The sequence below is a fragment of the Ambystoma mexicanum genome, chromosome 4q, assembly GCF_040938575.1.
Source record: "Ambystoma mexicanum isolate Mex_15411 chromosome 4q, UKY_AmexF1_1, whole genome shotgun sequence".
NCBI lineage: Eukaryota > Metazoa > Chordata > Amphibia > Caudata > Ambystomatidae > Ambystoma > Ambystoma mexicanum.
In genome coordinates this window covers 312,704,665-312,729,821 of record NC_090928.1, presented here as the reverse complement: position 1 = coordinate 312,729,821, position 25,157 = coordinate 312,704,665, and positions in this window count along the sequence as shown.

The window sequence follows — 25,157 nt, the reverse complement described above, 5'->3', positions numbered from 1 at the left end:
TTGAGGAGAACCATCTCTGGTTCTGGAAGCACCTCAAGACCTTCCTCTTTGCTTCTGCCTTCTCTCTTCCTCTCCCCTGCTGATTTCCTGTCTGATACTGCACTGGTCACCTGGCTACCTCTGATTTCAGGGCCAGGTTCCTGCCCACCCAGATGCACACCCGCACTGCCTCACGGCAACCCTTGCACTTGGGTTTGTATCTGTAACCCTACTTGCACTTTTGGACACCTGCTGTCTGCACTTACCCTTGCACCTGCCACCTGCTGGCCGCACTTCTTGTTATTGTTTTGATCCCATGTACAGCACTGCACCCTCCCCTTTCCCCTTCCCCCTCCCCTGCACCTGCGTGATCTCAATGTCACCTGGCCTAGTAAGATCGTTGTCTCTCTCCTCCCTCTGCTCCCCCTTCCTTGCCTCATCGCACCTTGAAACAATTGTGTATAGGCGTGTTACAAATGCCATATCATATCAAAGTCTGACACCAAAATATCACCCATGCTGGATTAAAGCAAATCAAGATGTATCATGCAGATCACTTCATGCACATCCCCAAAAACACTCAGGATAGGCACCAGGATGATGCCAAAAGTAGGGTGACCAGACATCCCAGTTTTACCGCGACTGTCCCAGAATTGGGGCATCTGTCCCCGCCCCGAGAGTTTTTTTGATACAAAAACCACATAATGTTTACGGTAAAAGGGATTGGGAAAGTCCTGGTTTTTGAAGTATCACCAACAACTATAAAAGAAATAGCTATCAAAATATGAGCACAATTCTGCCATCTAAGGAAGTGCTTGAACAGCCCAACTTCCAGGTTCCATCCGCATGCATTTACTGCCTGTGCCACAGAGACTGGCTGAAAAACAAGTAAATAAAGCAAGACACGTAATGCCAAACAGTGCAATATCTCCTCTGTTGTACGCTGCTTACATCCACAGACAAAACTGCACAATTTAATTGCAGATACTTTGGAATGGGGGGTGAGGTGCGTCGGGTTAAAGGAGGGGGTGAGGGGGGAGAGGCCGGTAGTCCTTTTTATTTTGTTGGTTTTATTTGAATTCTTGAACATTTCACAATTATGCACATGGCCATCGGAGGGGATCGCCCCCACCAGTCTTTTGCTGGACAGAGCACCAAGAACCAGTGTCCCCGATTACCCCAGAGTGAGGGACACCCAGAGACGCGGAAAGCAGGCAGAGATGGGAACAGTAGCCTGGAAATTGTGTGGGTGACGAGGGGAAGAGGGGATGTTTGACCTGCCAATTGATTATCAACCACTTACTGTAACAGCAAGAGAGGACAGTATGGTCACAGCATGTCTTGGATCAACCAGCGTCACAAGAAACTCATGCACTTCAAAGTACTGTCCAGCAGTTGTGACCAGAGAGACCATGATGATAGAGAACGCCCAGACAGAAGGGATGGTCAATGGGATGAGGCATGAAGGAGTGAGACGGCAGCAAAAGTGATACATCCCTGGAAGACACAATGCCTAGGCCAGAAGGTGCTGTGGGAATGCTGAGCACTGGGACCTCAAATGAACATATATACCCTGTGAGAAGAAACATGTGAAGAGACACGTTTGAAGACTTTATTGTGGGGAAATCAGATGGACCATAGAAGTTATTGATGAAGTGAAGGGATTTGATGCTGTAAGAAGGTGACACAGCAAAAGCGCTGCACGCGCCACCTCTGCTTCAACACCCAAGCACTCACACCAACGTGGTGACTCGAAGGACATGCCAATGCACCAAATAAAGGTGGAGGTGGCGTGTATGTACACAGAGCTCAGAGTCTGTGATCCTGTCTTCTGTGTCATTTTGTGGCCCTGCCACATACCATGCAAAGGATCTTCCAAGCCATGCCTAGTGGAGCGTGCATACCCCAAAAAGGCCCCAGTTAGGTCCAGCAGCTCGGATCCAGGGAGGCTGTCTCCAGAGTTTGCCCGGCTCATCAGATGAGCCCTCATTGAGGTAGGACACAACAGTGGCCAATACCTGCATTAGATTCCTGGTGGGTCTTGGAAAAGTGCTGCTGCTTGCACACAGAGAACTCATTTTATCAGTGCCTGCTTCTGGAATTCAGGAAGTGAGCTCATGCAGATTATCACAAAGAAAGGGGAGCTCTCACAAGAGGAGATATCATACCCCCATCACAGAAAAGGAGAAGAGAAGATCTTAGCTACATTCATGAGTGGGAGGAGAGACAGCCCCGCCTGAACTGAGCAGGGAAAGATGAAGTACACTTCTTCCCGCGGATTGTTCGATGTGCAGAGCAGAGCTCCAAATGCTCATCAATGATGCAGAAGCTTCTATTGCCCAGATGAATTACAAGACGCATCACTGCAAAATGTAGGTACTGAGACTGGTGCAAATGTGGAGCCTTATTAGAAAGGGAGGCATGATGCCAAGGTTCTGAGGTTGAATTTACTAGAGAATGCATGGAAGAATCTTAATTGGAAGCACATTTTCTCTGTAGAATTGTTCCCTCCTCTATACGCATGTGTCTGAACTGGACCACATTCAATCTAAGTTCTCACTCTATCATCCAGGTCTTTGTTACGTCTCTACTGGAACGGGAAATCTGAACAAGCGGCTTTAGAGAAGGATGCAGTCACAATGAATTGGCCGGAAGATCTTCTTTATGCCTTCCCTTTATTCCCTTTGATTACAAAGGCTGTAGGAAAGATACTATCATCCTGACAATGGTGATCCCAGTGGTACCAAATTGGCCTCAAATATGTTGGTTTCCTGTGATCCCGCAGTTGGCAGTGGCATCTGTGTTGTGACTTCCTTGGTGCCCCCTCTTCTGAGGTTCCCCAATTTGTCCAGAATTAAGTTTGTCAAGCTGAATTTGTTAGTTATTAAGGGGGAAGTGTTCCAACAGTTGTCTCCTTCAAAGCTGCTGAGGCTACTAGGAAGGATAGGCGGCCGATTACCTCAAAGGCGTATGCTCACTGCTGGGTGTCATGTAGAGCTTGTTTTATTTTTCTTGATGGTTTAGAATGAGGGTTGTCAGTGGCAGCCGTGGTGGCTTTAGGGGTCACTTGAATGGCAGCCAGTCATACAGCGGATTAGCATTGCTAGATGACTGGGTGCCAAGGCTTTAAATGTTTCCTTCTCCTTAACCTTTGTAGGAAAGGGATGGTTCTGCTTTGGGACCTTCGTCTGTTCTGGGTGCTTTCACAGGACCTCCTTTTAAGCCCCTGCAGGAATATGGATTTACTGACATTCAACACCCTATTCTTGGTGGCAATTTCATCAGTCAGATTAAGAGTCCTCTCTGAATTATCTTGTTGAGCCCCCTATTTAGGTCTCTACCCAAAGCAATGGTACAGAGGAAAGGGTTGGTGTTTTTGCCTAAGGTCTGTGCCCCCTTAGTGTAGATCAGGAAGTGATTTTACAGTCGTTAGTGCCATCTGAGGCTGGCCCAGAGGGCTGAAGGAAAGATCCCCCTGATGTTAAAAGGGCAGTGAGCATCTATCCTAGTAGAATGGAACAGTTCAGTAAGTGTGGTAGCTTGTGTTTGACCATTGAAAAGACAACCATGGGAGGAAATCTTCAGTGGCCACTTTAAGTAGTGGGATAAGCAAAGGTGTCTCCAGGATTCTCTAGCAAGTGGGTCCTGGGTCTAATTTAGTAGGGCCCACTCCAAGGGGAGCCCGCAGAGGGAAGCAGGGTTTGTTCTGCCCTTGGCAGAATGCACAAGAGAGACCATTCATAGCGAGGGAGACCAAGCCAATCGAGGGGGGCTCAGTGAGCCTCCCACCCCTGGAATTTTCTTTTTAATAATGGGTTGAAATGGTGCATTTTACAGTACACTTTCTGTGACACATTAGGGAAAATTCTACATTGTTTACAATCCGGTTTGTAGGTTATGTAAGAAAGGCATGGCATCAATAGTCAGACCCAAGTGACTACAGTTCAAGGGTGTTTATTGAACTTCAAAAAGGGTTTGAAAAACACCTATCTAATCCTAAATCTAAAGATGGGAGCAAGCTACGACCATCAAATAATAACGCAGCCCTGGTGGTGTCTTGTCAAAATAAAAGGGCCTATACTAATAAACCTATTGCCAATCCTTACCTCTAAATACAAATTGTGTGGAAAACAGTGTTATGAAAGAAATATTGTTAAAAAAGTAATGGGTCAGAATGACAGAGGTCTTCGGTTTCCTTCCCCACTTTTTCAGCACTGGGCAAGGCGGCACACTCAAGCTTTGCAAACGCTTTGGCTTCTCCAGCATGAGGATGCAGTTCAGAACAAACACCAGTCTGCAACAAAGTCTCTTTTCCCTTGAAAGTCTCTTATTCGTAAGCTTTGGAGTGCAAAATAATATTAAAAGTTTGCTTCTCTTTCCAGCATACACAAATGAAACGGGATATACTTTCCCATCCTTCTTACTTCCAGATTCACTTTGCTTTATTGTCAGAGACTTTCAAACCTATATGGCTTTGCTTTAATCCCATAAATGACCACTCTGACACTGCTGCATTCTGGTACCTGTATTTCTTAAGATCAGTTCCTTTTAGTTTACATTCAATTCTATTTCAAAAAAGCCTTCTTGGGGATTCTATTAACTTTTCCTCTACTTAGTGATTTCACTGTTTTGGCTTTCAGTTTTGTTTGCTTTGAAGTGATCACATCACTTCCCTTCACTTCAGGGACTTCGCTTTCATTTTTCAGATACTTCCGATATCATGTTCACTCACACAGGGTCACTCCGTTACTTTGGCTCTTATTATCTTTCTTAGGTGATTCACGGTTCACCCAGGAGCCCCCTCAGTCGGGCTCAGATCCTCTAATCACAATGTTCAATTAGTCTCCCTCCGCCGGGCTCAGACTAATTCCAATTTAACTTTTCAACAAGCTTTAACTAAAAGCTGTCAGCTGATCTCCTACTGCTGGGCTTGGATCAACTTCATTTATTTTGTCATCAACCTTCACCTTCCCTATTGGGTTTGGGCCACTTGCTCGATTTACTTGGTGCCTTCCCTCACACAGTCTGCTTTCCTCCTGCTCACACGAGTCTCTCTCTCTCTTTTGCTCAGACTCACCGGGCAAAATTGCAAGGTCAGTGTTCCATCCTCTGGTATGGGGATGAGGTCAGGGTCTCACCACCTACCCCTCTACATCCCTGGTGTTGGCACTGGCCCCAAGGGAACAAGCAATTGTCCGGACCTCAACAGCAAGGTCCTGGCTGCCTGAATCCAACACGTAGGAGACACGGCTCCTGTGACACGCTGCAACCCTTCCTTCTCTCTGGGCCAGCGTCACTGCACGCTGTCCTCTGGATTCACCTGACAGCTCCCAGTCTCTTAGTTTCTCAGCTCCAGACAATCTTCCCAGCTTGCTTTTTGTGTTTTGGATTTGAAGAGGGATCCTCTGCCGGTCTCAGCCTTGCAGCCTCCCTCATGCTCTCCCAACTGCATCTCACCTTTCTCTCTCAGCAGCCTCCCTTTATGCACCAGTGTGAGGTTAATGGGCAGCAGGTGTGTGATTAGGTTTGAGTCTGCCTGACCTTGCCTGACTTCATTAAGGGGACAGCCAGCTGTCAGAGTGTTGTAGTCTTCTGTGTCTCAGTGGGTTTTTCACTGGTAATCCACACCCTCCAGGTTGCCTCTTCATCTTCTCAGTATTATGCGGAAATGGAGGGGGGTGTTGTGTGTTTGAAAATACCCCAAAAAGACAGAGGGGTTGTATGGTTGTGGATAACAGGTGAGAGGTGGATACTGTATCTCGCCTAGGGTATTCCCATGAGAATGAACCCGGACTCCCCTAGCCGGGTGATCCTCCCGCATTGGTCCACCCCCATTGTCTGTATAAAAAGGCGATAGCCATGCCCTGGCCACCTGAATAGAGGATTCTCGGGGTCCAAATGGGAGAATACCCCTAGGGTTCTCACAGGTAAGACATGAAAAACAAACTCATTTTCATAATGCATTTGTCCACCATATGTCAGGAAAACCCATTGTCATACTGATTGTGCCATACATGACCATGCAGTGCATCTACATATGCCAGTATTCAGACATAAGAACATGCTCATGTTTACTTTGACCAAATTGCCAGTCATGACACAAAAACAAGACTTGTTCATGCTGGCTCTGCTAATATCTGCCAGTAGCCCCACGTAAAAACATACTCCTGTTGGCTTTGGCATAATTCCAGTAAAAAAAAGCCATGCCACAGTTAAAAAAAACATGTCATTTCTGGCTACACAAATCCCTCAAATCCACCCTCCACTCACCAAATAAGGAGACTCATTTTATGTTATATCTGCCCCCTCATTCCAGTACAAGATTTCATCCCACAGTAAGAAAACATTGCTTTGAGAGCTGCATCAATGCTGCCCTCCCCCATGTACAAACACTCACAATGTTACCGAAGGTCCTGACAACAGTAATACAAAATTCCATGCCACACTAATGAAAAATGCCCCACGCTGCCCCATGTAGGAACACGTATCATGTTGACTTTCATACAAGTGCAAAATTACATGCCGTAGTAGTACCCAGAAAACCCTGTTATGGTGCTCTTCCCACACCCCAAACCCCCTTCAGGGAATAACACTCAAATTGGCTTGCTTTGCCCAAAAACATCTGTACAACATGTTATGTCTGTGTAAAAAAATGGTCATACCCCAACGCCCCTATGGGACCCAGCCTTGCACGCGCATACACACACACCACACACACACACAGCTTCTCTGTCATGCACACCAGCAGCCAGAAAATTCACATGGCATTTATCATTCACACGTGCACTCGTACCCATGCACACAATTCACACTTACATTCGTACATGCATACAATCCTTGTACAATCTACACACAAACAAAATGAGTTTTTCTTTCCTTACCTGTTTCCCTCTGGTCTCAGCACAACGCAGCCTCCTCAGCTGCTCCATAGGCCTCCGGCTCCCGCGAAACCCCACAGATGCAAACAGGAAACGGGAAGATCTTCCTGGTTCCTAACATGCATGAATGAGCCAGAGAGTGACCCCTGCTTCTCAGCCTGCTCAGTGGGCATTTATAGATATTGTGTGGGACTTGCCCACTCATGCCCTACCTTGTCTACACCTCTGTGGTTAAGGGTGTGTATTGCCAAGGCAGACGTGCCTCTCCTTCTGATTGTGCAGGATCAATTAACCAGGAGTGTTGCTGCTTCATGTATGGAAGCTTTTGGAGTCCCTCTCGTTGACCTCTGCTCAATAGTGATGTGGGCTTCTCCTCAGTCATTTATGTCTCAATATAATGTATGTGCAATTGGGCTTGTTGACCAAAGTGAATGTAAATCATGTGGTCATTTAAGCTCAGGGCACTACAGTTTTAATTTTTGGTATTGGAGTATACCATTTGCGGGGGCTGCATTATTCTGAGTCTGTGTTTTCTATTCTTTGGGCCCAGGTGCTTGATAGACGATATGTCCTCATTAGTGATATGAAGGGAAATGCCTAGGTTATCTATGGTAATCCCAATACTGAGATCACCTCCCTCATCCCCTTACTCAATTCCCTCCCTGAGACATAGATTATCTGGCGGTGCAAATGTATTTAAGACTAGCAGGAAGTACTACTACTACCTTTGGAGATGTACTTTATACCCGGGATGGGGGATATATTAAGGAGTGGATAGGCTACATTTTATAATTTGGGGCTGCGACATGGATACGTAAACCGCCTTAGTGAGTGAGAGGATGAGTGCGATATACCAGGGCAATAGGGTGTACCATAAGTAACGTAGGCATTACAAGTCTACAGCACACACATCCCTTTACCTTAAACCAAACCTAATTCAACATGTGTAATCTTCAAAAGGTCATGTCATTTGAAATCTCAGAACCGTGCAGAAGCTTCCTTTGTCCTGATGCTTTTCTCTCTAAAAGATTCTGCCTTGCTAATCTTCTAAAAAAAGTATCAGTAATGCCGAGTTATTTTCCAGTAATCTTCATTACTCTGTGTCCTACTCTTCTCCATCCCAGTGCTTAATCACGAAGGCCCACCACCTTCCCAACACCGATTGCACAAAATGTCTCCAACCAAAAATCCTTTTGGCTCCAACCCTCCCTTCCTTCCTCTAACTATAATGTAGGGGACATAGCTAAGTACCCCATGGTCATTATCTATGACAATGAAGCAACCCAGGCCCAGGCCCAGGGAGGGAGCGAGGATGGAAGTACTTGGATGAGGAATATTAGGAGAAGTAGAAATGTAGATTACTGGTAACTGGGGTATTACCTGCACATCCCTCATCATCATCCTGATCCATTACTCATGAAGCATACCAATTCGACTCCTGCAACGACAAAGCATGCTTGAGATAAGAATTTACTGTGCTATGTGTGGGACCCAAATCAATCATAAATATCACATCCAGGAGTGTGGCTTAACAGAGACACCTTAACTGCCCCTGACAACATCATCCCTCCTATCATCCCCACACTCCCCCCTCACCACCCACCCAAATCTCCCTTCAATTCACACTGACCCCCTTGCAGCGCCTTCTCAAGGGGATCCCGTCCCTGCCCTACTCACCCCCCACCCCCAGGTGGCCCTCTGACTCTCCCCTCACATGGGGACGACAACCTGCGTCCACCCAATCAAATTTGATGCATCCTAATCAATGCCAGACCTGTCAGCAAAAACCGACACAACATATGTGGCCTAATTTCCTCAGAAAACTCAGACACCTTAAACTCGGAGGAACCGCTTTCTACCACCTAGCCGCGAAAACCTGGAACAGCATCCCAAAAATAATAAGGAACACCAAAGATCACCTCAAATTCAGAAAATTACTAAAAACCTGGCTCTTCAAAACCAGAGACTAAAACCGAAACAACAATAAGACAAATGACTCAACAAAAAGGACCTTGACACAGGGGTCCACCTGCGAGACCCAGGGAGACGGAGGCAACGACTCCAGCCAACCCTCACCATCCCCCATCACCCGTACAGCCACAACTAGGTACCACGAGCTGTGGAACGGACAAGACACAACTAATCACCACACAAACGGAAGTATGGACACTAGCAGCTGCGCTAGTCATGTGGGGGGGTGAGGAGCATGCAAAGTTATTAAGGGAGCGGGCGGAGGGGACAGCTAAATCCTCAAACGGCCTCGAATGGAGAAAAAAAAAAAAAAAAAAAAAAACGAGCACGTACCTCCTGAGGCACAGGGTGTACAAGCATCCCGTCGTGTAAGATTACACGAGCCCAACCGGCTCAATCCAGGATAGAGATGCCAACTAACCAATACCACTAACAACTTCCTTCTCTGCATACACCTCTCAAACTCCAAACCAAACACAACCACAAACCTCCAGCACAGCAAACCGCACGAACTTCACTACACTGCAACAACAAAACAAAAACACACATAGACTCGCACATCAGCACACAACGACTACCGGCCGCATACACCCCAGGCCCAGCCGACGGAACCACCGGGCTGAGGCTGCCAACAGCACATCACTGCAATCTTGCACTTTTCCAGCGTCCACCCACTAACCCACCCCTCCCTCCCTCTTTCAGAGCCGCCAGAGCGCCAGGGGACCACTCCGGTGGTGATAGTGCGTGGTACAAATGACCTTTAACATTAACATTAACATTAACATCCCTTTCATCACAGAAACCTGGTTCTCTGATGTCTTCCAACCCATTGCACACAAGGAATTTCCCCCAGGCTACACACTAATCTTTCACACAGAACAACCAGAGCAGGAGGGATCGCCATCCTCCACAAATTACACCTCACCATCTCACATTACAAGGAACAAGCCTGAAATGCAGACTGCGAATCCCTCCTAGTGAAGTTTCTCAATCCCTCTCTTACCAACAGCTTCATACTCATATACTTACTTCCCGGCTACAACAGAAACTTTGCTGATGCTCTAATCAACTCCCTAGCGGCCATCCTGGTCAGCCACCACCCTCACCAATGTAGGAGATCTCAACATATAGTTTTCTGCACCTCATAACCCCATGATCTGACCACTACTGGACAACCTGGAAGCCCTCAACATGACTCAGATGATATTAGGTACCATGCACACCTGAGTACATATTCTAGATGCAATATTCAGCTCCCCGAGCACTAATCATGACATACTATGCACCCATCTTCTTCTCGCTATCAACCTCAATCTCTCCTCCCCACTTGTCTAACACTGAACCGTCTACCTGCTTCCTGCTGTGAAACGTGGTCCAAGTAACTCTGGACCTGGCTGACTCCCTGCTTGCCTCTCTTCCCAGTCTCCCTCTTCAGGGAGGTCAGCCAGAGGCATTGCTAGGTGGGAAGGTCTGAGGGTGCTATAGCCCCAGGTCTTTTGTTTGTAGCCCAGGATAGAAGCTCAGAGGCTACAACTAAAAGGCTAGCTAGCCCTGACTCCCAACAGTCCCGACATTAGCATAGCCCCAGATCTTTTCCAGACCTAGCAACACCCCTGAGATCATCCCTCAATAAGCCATTTTGACCTATGGCTCTCCAATGCCCTCAGACCACACACCCCCACCAGATCCACCTCACACAGACAAGGCCATTACCCCAGATGGATCACCCCTTCTCTCAAATCCCTCATAACACTCAACCACACCCTGAACGCAGATGGCGGGCCGACCCATCTCCCCAGAATAGAGCTGCTTGCGCCAATCAGATGAAAGCCTAAAAGGCAGAAATCTGGAAGGCAAAAAATCCACTTACTCATTTACTGGAACAGAATATCTAATGCCCGTAACACCAGCAGGGAGTTCCACAAGATCATCTCAGAATTGAAGGCCGACCATTTACACAGCATTTCCATGGAAATAAACTGCTCCATCTGCACTAAACTAGCAGTGCACCTGCCACAATTGCCTGCACCCTCGTCTGACCCCATAAACCCTACTATCGCCCACCGAGCACCCAATGTTCTTCTCCTTCTCTCCCATCTCTCGACACAAATTCCTGAAGCTACTTGCTAGCAGCGCCCACCCGGATCTGCGGTAGATCCATGTCCTCCCACCCTCCTTAAAGATATCCTTTCCCCATGCTGTGCAGGCAGCAACGTGCAATCTATCATTAACTCTTTATTCACCTCTGGCATATTCCCAGAAGCTTTCAAGACATCACACATCAAACCCCTGTTCAAACACTCCCCCTTTACCTACATCTTGCGGCCAATTACATATATAGCTCTAACAACCGCTTCATAGCCAAAAGTATTGTCCAGACAGCCTACTCCCAGCTTCGCCTCTTCACTGAATCCAACCTCCTCCTCAATCCCACATAGTCCAGATTCAGACCCCTTAGAGGAACTGAATCATCACAGTCTCCATCTGGAATGACCTCAAAAGAACCGCAGGCGCAGAAGGCTGTGACACACTCATCCTCCTGGGCCTCTCGGCAGACTTTGATCTTTCATACTATCAACCACCGCATCCTCACGGACAGATTCCATTCGCTCGGCATTAGGGACATATCATTATGGTAGATTTTCTCCTTCCTCACTAACAATCACAAATCACCCTTTTTTCTCCCTTCTCCTGGACTCCATGCCCTGTCACCAACTGGGTACCTCGGGGCGCTTCGCTATCCCTCCTGATCTTCAACATCTACCTGAGCCCCCTCCCTGCCCTGTGCTCGCTCTTTTCACATGAGCTAACCTCCTACAACTACGCAAACAACACTGAGATCATCTTCAAGATCCCTAAGGGCTCTTCCATCCCCCACCCTGCCTCACCTCACGCCTCTCAGAAATCGAGAACTGGATGATGGCTAACCACCTCCTCCTCAACCCCGGAAAAACTGAAATCATGATCTGCGGGAAGACAGTACTCTTCGCCCAACCCACCCCTTGGCAGTCCTCCCTAGGCCCTCCTCACGCCGCATCCAACTCAGTAAAGAACCTAGGATGTACCATGGATGCAGATCTGATACTTTTACAGCACATCAACACTGTGTCTTAATCTTGCTATCTACACCGCCTCATTCTCAGATGCATCTTCTTACCTCTCCTACCCTCCAGAGTCACAGCAATCATGACTATTGTGCTCTCCCACCTAGACTACGCTTACTTGCTTTACCTGGGCGCCGCTTCGTATCAACTCAGAAATCTCCAATGGGTCCAAAACACTGCAGCTAGGCTCCTCCTAGCCCTTGGCCCCAGAGAGCACATCTGTGTCATACACTCGCTCCCTCTTGGGCGACGGTCAACTTTCAAAGCCATATGCATCATCCACCATGCCCTGCAAAAGACGGGCCCAGAATAGCTTCAACACAAGTTCACCCCTTACCAACCGTCAGGCACAGCACTCCTCCTTGTAATCCCTCCTTTCAAATTGCCAAAATAGGGGGATGCTCCTTCTCCATCCAAGTTCCCACAATCTGAAAGGCTATTCCCCTTAGCATCCGCTGATTAGAGGATCACCTTGCCTTCCGGAAGGCCTTCAAGACTTGGCCCCTCCCACCCCCACATCCTGGCGATCCCATTCCGCCTGTCAGAGAGGTCAAAGTGTTTATTTAGCATTTATTATGCGCTGTGGCCTGTAGGCACCATGGTGCGGAGAGGACAAATCAAGTAAGAGATGAAAATGAAAGACAGAGGGTTAACAGTACATAAAGCAGGTATGATTGCCTACGAAAATAAAAAAGGTCTTTAATGCTTTTTTGAATGCAGATAGATTTCCTTCACAACAGAGGTTTTTCGGTACTTTATTCCATGCTAAAGCAGCCATCACCGGATATGGCCGTTCTTTTCCCTTTGCCCGTCTGAATCTAAGGCATGTCAGTCGCATAGAATCCTTTGATCTAGCAATCGTAGCAGAATTCTGATTGGTGATGCCCGCTTTCAAATATCTTGGTGCATCTCCGAACAAGCACTTGTGGGTCATAGTGTTGATTTAAAGTCTATTCTGGCTTCCAAGGGATGCCAGTGCAGTTCTCTTCTGTGCAGTGATATGTGCTCATGTTTCGGAACATTTTTGATGACTCTAACTGCGTCATTTTGCAAAGCCTGCAGTTAATTAACACAGGAATTACGGGCTACACCTAGTAAGGCGTTGCAGTAATCCAGCCTTTGCATGATTAGGGCGCTGACCGAGGGAACACAGTTTTTGTCTGAAATTAAAGGCTTTACCAGGAGTAGGAGCCTTAGACAGCACAGTACATTTCTGATGACATTTGCAACTTGAGCATCCGCATTAAGAGATGGTTCCATTGGAACGCCAAGGGCCTCATTCCGACTCAGGCGTTAAGGGGTTTACGGCGCCGTAAACGGAGCCGACCCTTAACGCCTGATTACAAGGTTCCCTTTGCGGGATGGCTGTTTAACGCCTGCTTTTTGCAGGCGTTAAAAGCCATGCCGCAAAGGGACCTTGGCGATAATTATGACATTCCCATTATGCCCTGTGGGGCAAAAATGGGAATGGGGAAGGGGCCATTGGTGAATGGGGAATTACCGCCCCACTCATCTTGGAATGGGGCGGTAATTCCGCCATCCACCATGGCGGAATTGCAACCTTAGCGGCATGGACCATGGTGCTAACAGCACCATGGTCCTACGCCAAGGTTGTAATGAGGGCCCAAGTGTTTTTGCCTTGCTGACTGTTTTTATAAAAAGTTGATCTATGCGAAAGTTAGCATAGGCAGTTCCTAATTTTTCTCTTGCTTGGGGTGATCGAAGACAATGGGCCTCATTCCGAGTACGGCGCTAACCAATGGCGCTATTTACGCCTTGGTTGACGCCGTACCCGGACCGGCAGCGCCTTGGTGGATGGCGGAATTACCGCCCCATTCCAAGGTTGGCGGGGCGGTAATTCCCCAATCCCCATTTACCCTTCCCCATTCCCATTCTTGACCCATAGGGCATAATGGGAGTGGGGAAGGCGTCAATTACGCCACCGTAAATTACGGTGGCGTAATTAACATCAAGGTCCCTTAGCGCCATGGTTTTTAACACCTGCTAAAAGCAGGTGTTAAAACCACCATGGCGCAAAGGGAACTCGGAGTATGGCGGTAAGGGATTACCGCCACCGCTCTCGTTAGCGGTGGCCGCTATCCCTTACCGCCATACTCGGAATGAGGCCCAATCAGTTCAGTCTTCTCACTATTGAGACACAGCCCATTTTCTGCCATCCATATTTGCATTTTTTCATATACGGACGCAATGAGGCCGGCGTCTTATGTGTAGTCTCCACTCAGCTTAAATACACGCTGAGTGTCCTCAGCATAATTAGTGAAATGGAGCCCAATAGAGTCTAGGAGATCACACAGTGGATGACAGAAAATGTCGAAAAGGGCGGGGATAAGCATGCTCCTTGAGGAACTCCACATGTGATAGATTCTGGGTTTGAGGAGGCCTTTCCCCAGACAATCTTAGACATTCTATTACTAAGAAATGCCCGAAACCATTCAACTGTGTTAACAGAGCAATTGCCTATTTTCTGAATTCTTGTGTCCTGGTCTTTTCTTTTTCCTATTATTTTATTTTATTTATATACCCCATCTATATATCAATAACGCCCTACCTGAGCGGGCCCCATTTAGGTTCACGGTTGCAAATTTCAGCCGACACATGATGAAGTGAAGACCAAAATAAATAACCAACCCACTTATACTGCATGTGCGGGGGCCGGTGTGAGCCACTGAGGGGCCTGTGAGACATCCGCACTACCCGTGGCCAGACAGTGAGAGCAGCATGTGTGCCTGGTGGAGGACTTACCTGGATCCCAGATGGGTGGGACGTGGGCAGAGCCCAACAAAGGACACAGCTGCTGTGCCCTGCAAGGGCTTGGGGTACAGGATGCAAACACTGCCACGGAGGAAAGAGATGCAGGCCTCCGTTAGCCATGAGGCATGGCACACTGCCATGGAGGAAATGTAGAGGGCCGTTAAAGCCACTTTGATAAAACACTGCCACAGTGGAAACAACAGGGATAATAACAGCCAGCAGGTCCCTTGAAAGGCCATATTCAGTTAACTTGTGGCAGCCATCCGTGGCAGACTGCATGGGTTTACTGTGCATAAGGGCAAAGACAGCCACAATGATTACCCCTGGAAGGGACCGCACTTCTGAGTTAAATGTTAATTTTAACTGGACTGATAAGTTGACAAGTAGGTAGGGAATGGACAACGGAGGGGAAACTGCAGCTGCCAATGGTATTAAAGACAAATATAAGTAAACATGTACTGGAAAAGAAAGGGAAAGTTACGAATGGCGGGGTTGGGGGTGGCCAAGGATAATGTGATTAGGAACTTGCTCAAAGTTCATATGAAGTGGGGTTTGTTTAGGAGGACTTTTTTACCCTAATTTATGCTATGGCAAATAGAGAATGGGAGGGAAGAATGAGGGCATGGAAATGGCATTGGAATCATGTTTATATAAATGTCTACAAGGGCTAAAAACTCACCACTGATGTACTGTATGATTTATTTAATATCAGGAACCCAGGATTGTGGGCCGTCTCCTGTACTAACACCTTTAACTCCCAGGTTGCTCAGTGCCTCACCTGAACAGCTGTTGTGGGATGGTGGGGTAGTTCCAGTGTGACCCACTAGTTATGGTTTAAACTTATAAGGTGTTGCAGGTCAGAAGTAGGAAATACATTTCAAACATGTATTTATTAAAGAAAAGGATAATGCCTATCCCTCCCTATTTCTATAGGATCTTCCCTACCTAACAAATCTAGCTAAGATGCTCATCAGTCGCCCGTGAATGCCTTAAAAGAATCTGCCCACTGTCCGAAGTAGCCTTAACTGACCCTGCCACAAATTGAAAAACTAAAGACAGGAGAATGGCTCCCTTCTCCTGTGTTTTGCTTCTCACAAACTTCTGTTCAATAGGTGATTTTTAAATAGTCTCTTGTGACTTCTTTGATCAGTTTGTACAGTTCCTTCAGTGCTATATTATGCTTTTGTTCCTTCTAAAAATTAGTTTTTTTTCAATCTTATACTGATTTCTTCTCTCTTGGTAAGGGTTTCCTTTTGTCTGTTACTCCCCTCTTTACTTTTACAACCAATGCTATTCTTTGCTTTTCCCAGAGTAAGGTTATCCAACCTTTATGACTCGCTCTCTTGAGATCCTCTTCCCTTCTACGCAATTCACAAACTTTGTTTTCTTTATTGTCTCTGTCTTTGGACATGTATATCCGTTCATCATCCTTCCCTAGGCTTTCTCTTGAAGCTTCTATTATAGCTCTAATTAGACTTTCTTTAACTTGTCGTAGGCATGTATGAATACTCATATAAAGATTCTCATTAACTTCTCTTGCTTCCACCCTTAAACCTTCACTGCCTTGACTGGGAAAAGTATGAGTAGTCTCATAACGATTCTTATTCACTTCTCTGGCTTTCAATGTTATCTTCTCATTATCTTGACTGTTACCGGTATGAGTAGTCACATAACGATTCTCCATCTCTCTCTCAGGTCTCCTGTTTTCCCATTTACATGTCACTCTCATGGATAACGTTGCTGGGGTTTCTTTTTATTTGGAGTTGGCTCTCTTCTTTGCCTGTTTGTCTTCCTTTATTTCTTCAATGTGTCGTAGACTGTATCTTCCTTTAGGATGTCCATCCAGTGTTTTTGATACCGGGATGTTACGCGGTTCCAACCATGTAGTGGTTTCGGCGTAGTTTAGGGACCGCCGGTCCACCATGGGGTCCAACTCTCGGGTTTCTTTATGCTTTCAGTTTTGTAACTTGCAGGCTTTCTCGACTTCACAGTCTCATCCCCCCTCAGGTACTGCATAGCCTTGGTCTTTCCCCAGCGTACTTCTGTTTCTCTCGTTCTCTCTGCCAGCTGCTGTCTCGCTTGACGGTGCTCCATCCTCCGTGTCTCAGTTAAATGGAATATTCCATTTAAAGTGACACTCACAGTTTCTTCCTGACAATAACACATACTTGTTCACTCTTCATATAAGTCTTTGCCGGATATACCTAAAGAGGTAATGTTGGGATGTTCTTTAGGGAGTTCCTCACAGGAACAGGAGTCTTTGGGCCTCATTACGACTTTGGAGGCAGCCATGCCCTTATTAAGGGCATGGCTGCCTCCAAAATCGGGTCCGGGTTCCCTGAATGGGGAAATACCGGGCCATTCCGAGTATGGAGGGCCCGGTATTTCCTCCTTCAGGGAACCCGGGCCCTTCCCCATTCCCATTCAAGCCCTCATAGGGCTCAATGGGAATGGGGAGGGAGCTAACAATGGGCCCATTACGAACGGGCCCGTTGTTAGCTCCCTGGTCCCCTCACGGGACCCCCAATGGACGTCTGGAAAAACCAGACATCCAGAGCGGGTCCCGCGAGGGAACCTCGTAATTGTGCGGAATGGATTAAACGGCACCGGCACCATTACCGGTGACGTTAAATCCATTCCGCACAACTTATAATGAGGCCCTTTGTCTCTACAAGGAAGTCTCTCCTGGTGAGATCCCACTTGCCTCGGCCCCTAGGGACGGTGTTGCGGAGCAGGTTCACCTCCCTAGCCTCACAGGTGGGGCTTGCACTGGGGGAGAAGGGACGAATTCCTGCAATTTGTAATAAAAGACAACAAGACTAGCTGACCAATGCTTACATTGTTCATCCATTTGACCGTATAAAGACTTAATATGGCACAAAACAGGTTTGAAAAAGAGAACAACATTCTCTGATCTAATTTCACTCAGCATATGTTTGACTTTTATATATCTTGACATAAGTGCACATTATCAGGTTTTAATGTATCCAGCTTCCTAAAAACATTGTCAAATGGCTCTGGAACTGCTTACTTATAACAATGTTTTGTGTATAAGAATGCTATGCTGATGTTATGATTTGCATTCTTGCATTCTGGAAACATCCTCATAAAAAGTGAATAAGCCTGAGTGCAATTACGCAAGAGCACCATATGGGACAGGGTGGGCTTGCTATATTTTGACAATGGGGTGGGTGTTTGGAGGCAGAGAAGGAGCTAGGAGGAGAATTGGAGGAGAAGGCAGAAGGAGATTAGAGCGGAGCAGGATCAAAGAGGCTGGGGATAGGTGGCATGAGAAAGAGAGGAAGAGAGAGGAGGAAAAGAGGTGGAGAGCAGCAAGGCTGTTGTGAGAGGAAGCAGATTTGAGGGAGAGCTAGAGGAGAAGATGGAGGAAGGAGTAAGGAGGAGGTGGGAGGTGACACCAAAGGAGTATTGGAGGAGTGTGTTCTGGAGGAGGTTGGTGGTGACATCAAGGGAGAGATAAGGAAGTGTGTTCAGCATGAGAATGTAGAAAACATCAGAGGAGAGAAGGAAGAGTGTGTTAATGGAGAGGTTGGAAGTGGAGATGAGGATAGGTGTATCGGAAAGCAGGGTAGAGGAGAAGATCAGAGGGAGGTTAGAGAGGAGCAGACACATCAGAAGACTGAATGGTGTGAGTTCAGGAGGGGTGTAGGTCAGAACATGTGGGAAAGCATCAAAATAAGAGAAAGCAGAGAAGAGAGAGCAGGAGGTGCAAGAAAGGTCCCATTAGGCTTAAGACCGTTGCAACTTGTCAAGGAGGTAGATTGGGAAGGGGTGCTGGAGATTGAAGTCAGTACTGTCATCAAAACATCCGTAAAGCTTTCCTGTGGTCTCTGTGGTAACGCTAGAAGCATTGCCACAACCAACATGCTGGCCGTTACCGGCCGCAGCGCCCATTCCAACATGGCCCCGCAGATCTCTCTGCTCCTTTTCCAATACCGTTAGCAAAGATTCAGAGCATCCTTCATTAGGAGTGGGACCCCGATGCATGCTGCATCGCAACTTCAGGTTATCTCTCTGAATTCCTGTGCTCATTGTTGCTTCCTTGTCTTGCCCTCACTGGTTTCTTAGCTGTGTTGCTGGTACTGTTTTCCTTGTCCATTCATTTCCTCTTTGAAATCCTCCTTGTCATCCCGGGTCTTCCTCCCTCTTTGCTTCCTTCTTGGCTTGCCCTCTTCCAGTCTTCACCTGCCTGCATCCTGGCCTCCTGACTTTGCATCCATCCTACTTCCTGCAATTGGACTTCTCACCATTCAGACAGGTAGAGAATGGCTTTCTTCCCCAAGAGGGTTTCCCCTTCAGGTGGCTTCCTTGGGGGGCACTTACCAACCAGTTGTGCTCAGACAGGAGGTGTAGTGGCCTTCAGTTGAGACAAGACATTATTTAGCAAATCCAAGAACAAGAAAGACCCCCCCCCCCGGGTACGTCCAATCACTGACAAGTACCCTAAGATAGGGTGGTGGAGAAGGCATCCAGATCCGATCTGTAGATAAGTTCATCTGGCCAGCCTCTTGGTGGAAGCTCTAGGGCTTGTCCCAATCAACGCGGACAGATCTGCATGGAGGTTGTGCCTGAATGAAGGAGGCTGGGATTGAGCCCATGACTGTTTTTGACTTTCTGAAAAGCTACGTCCCAAATTATAAAATAATACCATTAGCCCTGATTTGAAAAAGACGGCTGGGTCCGTTGAAACACGTGTCATCATAAAGGGCACTTGCTTACTATAAATTTACACTCTTAAAAACCAGACTTAGACTAAGTGTAGTCTTTACATTTATTAACTGGCACATGAATGATATAAAGTAACCACCTTCTTACTATTGTCCCAATACCACCCACCCCAACCTTCCAAAGGCCCAATGTGTAAATGCATCTCAGGCCCCAAGACCAAGGTGAGGAGTCCCCGAGGAATTGAGAATGAAAAGCAGAGGTGTGACTGGAATCTACAGAACAGAGAGACAAGAAAAAATGGTGGGGTCATGCAAACCCCCTAAGACTATGAGTGATTGAGAAGACTGCGAAACTCAGAGACTTTGTTGGAACCCCAAGGAGAAGTTATCATGTTGTTGTGTTGAATTTTCCTAAATTGGCACCCTTGTGTAAAGGTTCCTAACAAAAATGTATAATTGAAACCTAAACTTCTGTATTTGTCTAATTTTGAGCCTACTCTGCTTTCTGTCACTGTCTTCTTAGGGTAATTCATTTTTCTTGTACACTGTGTGGTGGTGCTCACTGTTTTTTTTGCCCATGTTACATTCGGCCTAAATTACCACTTGTTTTCGAGTGACCAGGTCAGTGAGTTTGTTTTGAGACCCGTTTGCCTAGTTACAGTACATCTAGGAAACTGCTCAATGCTTTAAACTCTCCAGAACAAGGGCCATTTGGTATTATTCACTCCATTCCAAGAAGTGACCACTTTCAAAGTAAACAGTGAGGTGTACAGTACAGGAACGATCTGAAACACATGCTATAGTTACGTCCCATCTTTTTGTGTTTCTTTCATTCGCTTTTATGATTCCATGGAAAGCTAACAGCCAGTGTCTGAATTCGAACTTGAAAGACTCAGGAACTCAACCATGGCTACATTTGTGCTGTCATTGTCAAGAAAACATGCCACGCACTTTATTGTATTGGTGTGCAATGTATTAAGCTGACTTAATCCCTGAAAGACTAGCCATCCTTTCACACGGTGTTCCTCTAAGAAGAAGTATTGTTATTGTGTTAGAGTCCTGTCATTTAGTGCGCTTTACCAAGAACTCTGTGTACAGTAATTCATGCCTTGGCATGTTCCCGGAAATGGCGTAGATGTAGTTCCTCGAAACTTTTCGGTGGGGCGTTCCTGTCAGGATGCACACCCAACTGAATGACTCACCAGTACAGAGAATGGCGTGTAAACGTACATCTATGAAAGGAAGTCCACTATTAGCACATCGGCTCTACTGAATGCATATGGATAGAGGCAGTTGAACCGTTGGCTTAAATTCATCTGTATTTATGTTTTCTGCCAGACGGTTCTTGTAGTGGCAGATTGGCACACACTATAACGCTGCACTGGCCTCAATATATCAATAAAGGTTGAGACCGCTCTCAGGCAAGGGGACACCTGTATTTTATCTGTCTGCTCAAAGTAAGCAAAGAAAAACAAGCACTAGCAAAACCAATAGGCCTGGCTTTGTAAATGCAGAGAGTACTGTTTGTGTAAATCCCCCACAGGACATAAAGGCTTATCGTCTAAATTTGAAATACCAGCCCTATTGTTTTTGCCATTGCTTGTTATGGTCGATCTGTCTTTGAAGATAATCCCTAATAACTGCACTCCATAATATGTGCCACATTTCCATGCCTACCATTTGATCTGCTGCAATATTTCTGTTTTAAATGCTCTGGCAAGCAACCGTCATCCAAGCAAGTTATTGTCTCGGGAGGATAGCTCAGCAGCAATGTGCTCGCCTTGGAAGCAAGACAACAGGGAGCAACACAGGTTCGATCCCCGAGTCCGCGATTAGAAGCCTCTGGGTATCAAGCGTGTTATAAATAAACTATCATGTCATGTCATCCATACTCCAGAAATGTGCCCTGCCTCATATGCATACCAATGAAGCCCCTTTTGTTGGTGAGACACTGCTACTTACTTCTTTAAAATCATATTATATGTTCACTCAGGTGGATTGCAAATTATTGAATGGCGAGAGTTAAGAGGATGGGGAGTGGTGTGGGAATAAACGTACTCTTCCTGATCAATCACATGCTGTTTGAACCAAGGGGCTGCCCATCCATAGTCCATTTTCCCCTCTCAGCAGCATTGCAAAACTTCATAGAAATAATGATACGATCTTGCAAAAACACTAATCTGAAAGCAAAGAATGTTCTACTATAAAATATTTGCAGAGATTGATTACCTATAATGTATTGTGATGTGATATGGCACAGCTCAAAGTTTTCACATACAAATAAAACTCACACTCAGGGCCTGGGCCTTAGCCCTTAAAAGCAGCGGTAACGCTATAATCACTGCATTTAAGGGTTGACTCAATCATAAGTCGGGTGGTAAGTGGGAGTTTTTACCTCCAGCTTTTTGTCAATATTACAGCCGGCTCAATTACTGCCAGCGGTAATAGTGCCCCCCAACCCCATTGGGTCCAAAGGATCCAATGGGAACTTACCGCTTTACTGCTACTCATGATCCGGTGCTAATAGTGCCAGACCGAGTAGCAGTAACGCTATTTGCACTGGCGGTATCCCGGCGGTATTACCACCGGGATACCACTAGACTCCTGATAAGGCCCTCAGTAGAATAACTTTCTTGATATTGATATTTTATTTGTATTGCGCTCGTACACAACTGTTTCAGAGCGCGACAAGGCAAGGGAGGGGAACAGGGGAGAACAAAACAGCGATATTACTAGACCCAGTGACATTGAGAACGCGCAAGTGCATGGGAGAGGGGGAGGGGGAAAGTGCATGGAAGGGGGGAGAAGTGGAAAGTGCGAAGCAGAGGAGAAACAGATAAATAACCTTGATAGGGGAGGTATTTGCGGAGGGATAGCTGAAGGTATTTTGGACCCAGGCCCCAGAAAGCCTTGTGGACAATGCAGAGGGTTTTTAATGTAATCCTTGCATCCACTGGGAGCCAATGGAGAGATTTCAGGGCTGGAGAGATACGATCCCATTGCTTGAGGCCAAGGACAAGTCTTGCAGTCCTGTTCTGGATTAGTTGCAGATGGCGGAGAGTAGAGGCAGGTAGATTTAGAAAGAGGCTGTTACAATAGTCCAATCTAGAGAGAACCAGAGCTTGGGATACCATGAGCTTCTGGGGGAAGGGGAGGAAAGGCAGAGTACCTCTGAGGAGGTGCAGTAGGAAATTTGACTTTATAGAGACCTCAGAGATGTGTGCGGAGAAGGAAAGGATTGAGTCAAAGATGACCCTGAGGTTCTTAGCCTCGCAGGTGGGGGTAGGAGGAGGGCCAATGGAGACCGGCCAGAAAGTGAGGGGAAAGGATGGTGAAGGTGTGCCGATGAGGAGGATCTCCGTCTTGCTGGCATTCAAAGATCATTGGCGGCACACCAATCTTGAATGGCAGTTAGGCAATCAGAGATGAGAGAGGGAGAGGAGGTGGCAGAGGGAAGCCTGAAAATGAGTTGAGTGTTGTCAGCGTAGCACTGGAAATTTGAGCAGAAAGTGGCAATGCAGTGGGCGAGAGTTGCCAGGTATTGGTTGAAAAGCCAGGGCGAGAGGGTAGAGCTCTGGGGAACACCACAGGTAGAGAGGAAGATAGATGAAAGGAAGGACCCAAGTTGGACCTGGGAGGGATGATCTGAGAGGAAAGAGGTCAGTCAGGCCAGAGCCTGATCAGTGATACCCAGGTTTTCACGGAGACAGTTGAGCAGAATGGTATGGTCGACCGTGTCGAAGGCAGAAGAGAGATCGAGGAGGATGAGGACAGAGGGAATTTTAGAGTCAAGGTTGGAGAGCAGATCTTCAGGATGTTCAGGAGAGGAGTTTCCGTGCTTCTGGCAGCTCTGAAGCCAGACTGGTGGTCATGGAGAAAGCCAACAAAATTGGAATGAAGGTTAAGCTGAGAGATGGCCAACTCTTCCAGGAGTTTGCCCAGAAAGGGAGTAATGTAAATTGGGTGATAGTTAGCTGGACAAGAAGGATCAGCTGTGGGTTTCTTGAGAAGAGGATGCACAAAGGAGTCCTTCAGAGGGAAGGGGAAGGATCCAGAGGCAAAAGAGTGGTTGCAAAAATCAGCAAGGGCTGGAGCGAGGGTGTCAATGTGGTCCTTGATTGTTTTAGAGGAACAAGGAACCTGTTTTGACGAGGCTTTCATAGATCGGACTTGTCTAGCGACCTCGTCAGGGGAGAAAAGAGGAAAGGACGAGATGGATGGTGGAGGGGTGGCTAAAGGAGGGTCAGCAAGCACAGATGGAGAGGGGAGAGGAGGGGTGTGGGTGGAGAGGGTGGACAGGATGTCCTGGGTTTTTTGAATTAAGTGAGAGGCAAAGGCATTGCAAAGAGCCTGGGAGGCAACAGGAGGGGTAGAAACTGCAGCAGGGTTGATCAGCTCCTAGATGCCACAGAGACACGAGCTTGAATGTGGACTCTATTCTTGGTGAGGACAGAGAGTCCGTATTGCCTTTGTAGCAGGCGACAGGCCAGTTTGTCAGTGGCTGAACAGGAAGTCCTCCATTTCCTCTCATCCGCCCTACACTTGCAGCAAGTATGTTTGTCAAACACTTCCATCCAGGTAGACACCCATAGAAATATTATTAAGATATAATGAGCCAATGACAGACACTCACATTATGAAGCGGCACATTTTGTATGGATTGCAAGCCTTGTTATTGGTATTAACATAACTGACCTAAAACATTTGACCTAAAACATTTGATCGAATATTTTTTACCTTTTTTTCGGTCAAATTTAATTAAATATATATATTGGGATGAGTAAGGGTATAGATTAGGCTGAGGGGAAGTGGGTGGGGGGTGGGGTGGAAGGGTCTCCCACCCAATTTTAGACCGAAGCAAAAAAGGTCAAATAATTTCGATCAAATAAATATAATATAAAGATAAATAGACCAAACCTTGTTATTACATTCTTGAACTACACTATTAGTAACAGCCAATGACAAATTAAAAGGCAAGTGCAAGTAGTAAGAACAAACAGAATAATGCAGCACAAAAGTGAAAGAAAATCAAAGTAGCAAGCAGTGTAAAGAACAATAAAAATACGATGTGTCACAAAAGTGGGAAAACATCAATTATCAAGTAGTATGAACAAAGCAGAAGCTCTTAAAATAAAAATGTTAAGCTTCTCCACCAAACCTACATGGTAGTACCATCTCCTACTAAATGTCCAACACAATAGCTTAGTTTTCACCATGTAGCACTCTTTCTACCTCATTGGGCATCTAATTAAAACCAGGGCGCATTTTGCATAAGGTATTACTCAAATTGGTAGTTTAAAATTTACCGAATGGTACAATTGGCCAAATTCGGCCTGTACCATTTGGTTGTTTTGAAACAACCAATTTGGGTAATCAAGTTAGCGGGGGTGTGTTTCCAGAGGTAGTAATTAGAGTTAGCTTCAGAGTGTAAAGGCTTGCGGCTGTACCAGCTCGTGGCCTCCAGCTAGAATGTGTGTGTTAGAATGTGGAGACGGGTGACGTGGGGGAGGACGGTTGAGAGAGGGATGTCGAGTGAGGCTGGAGGTTGTTGTACGGGGCGCCGGATAAATACTTATAAGAAGTGCGTGTATAATTAAAGGAAGTTTGATTAACGTTCGTCTGGCGGTCAATTACTTCAAATGGCGACGAGGATGCCGGCGCCCTGAGAACTCACGGGCTGAAAAAAAAAAAGGAAAACTACGAAGAGCGGACGCTCCGAGCTGCTGCATCACGCTGTGCAGGCTTGTGCTGGAAAGGTGAACAGG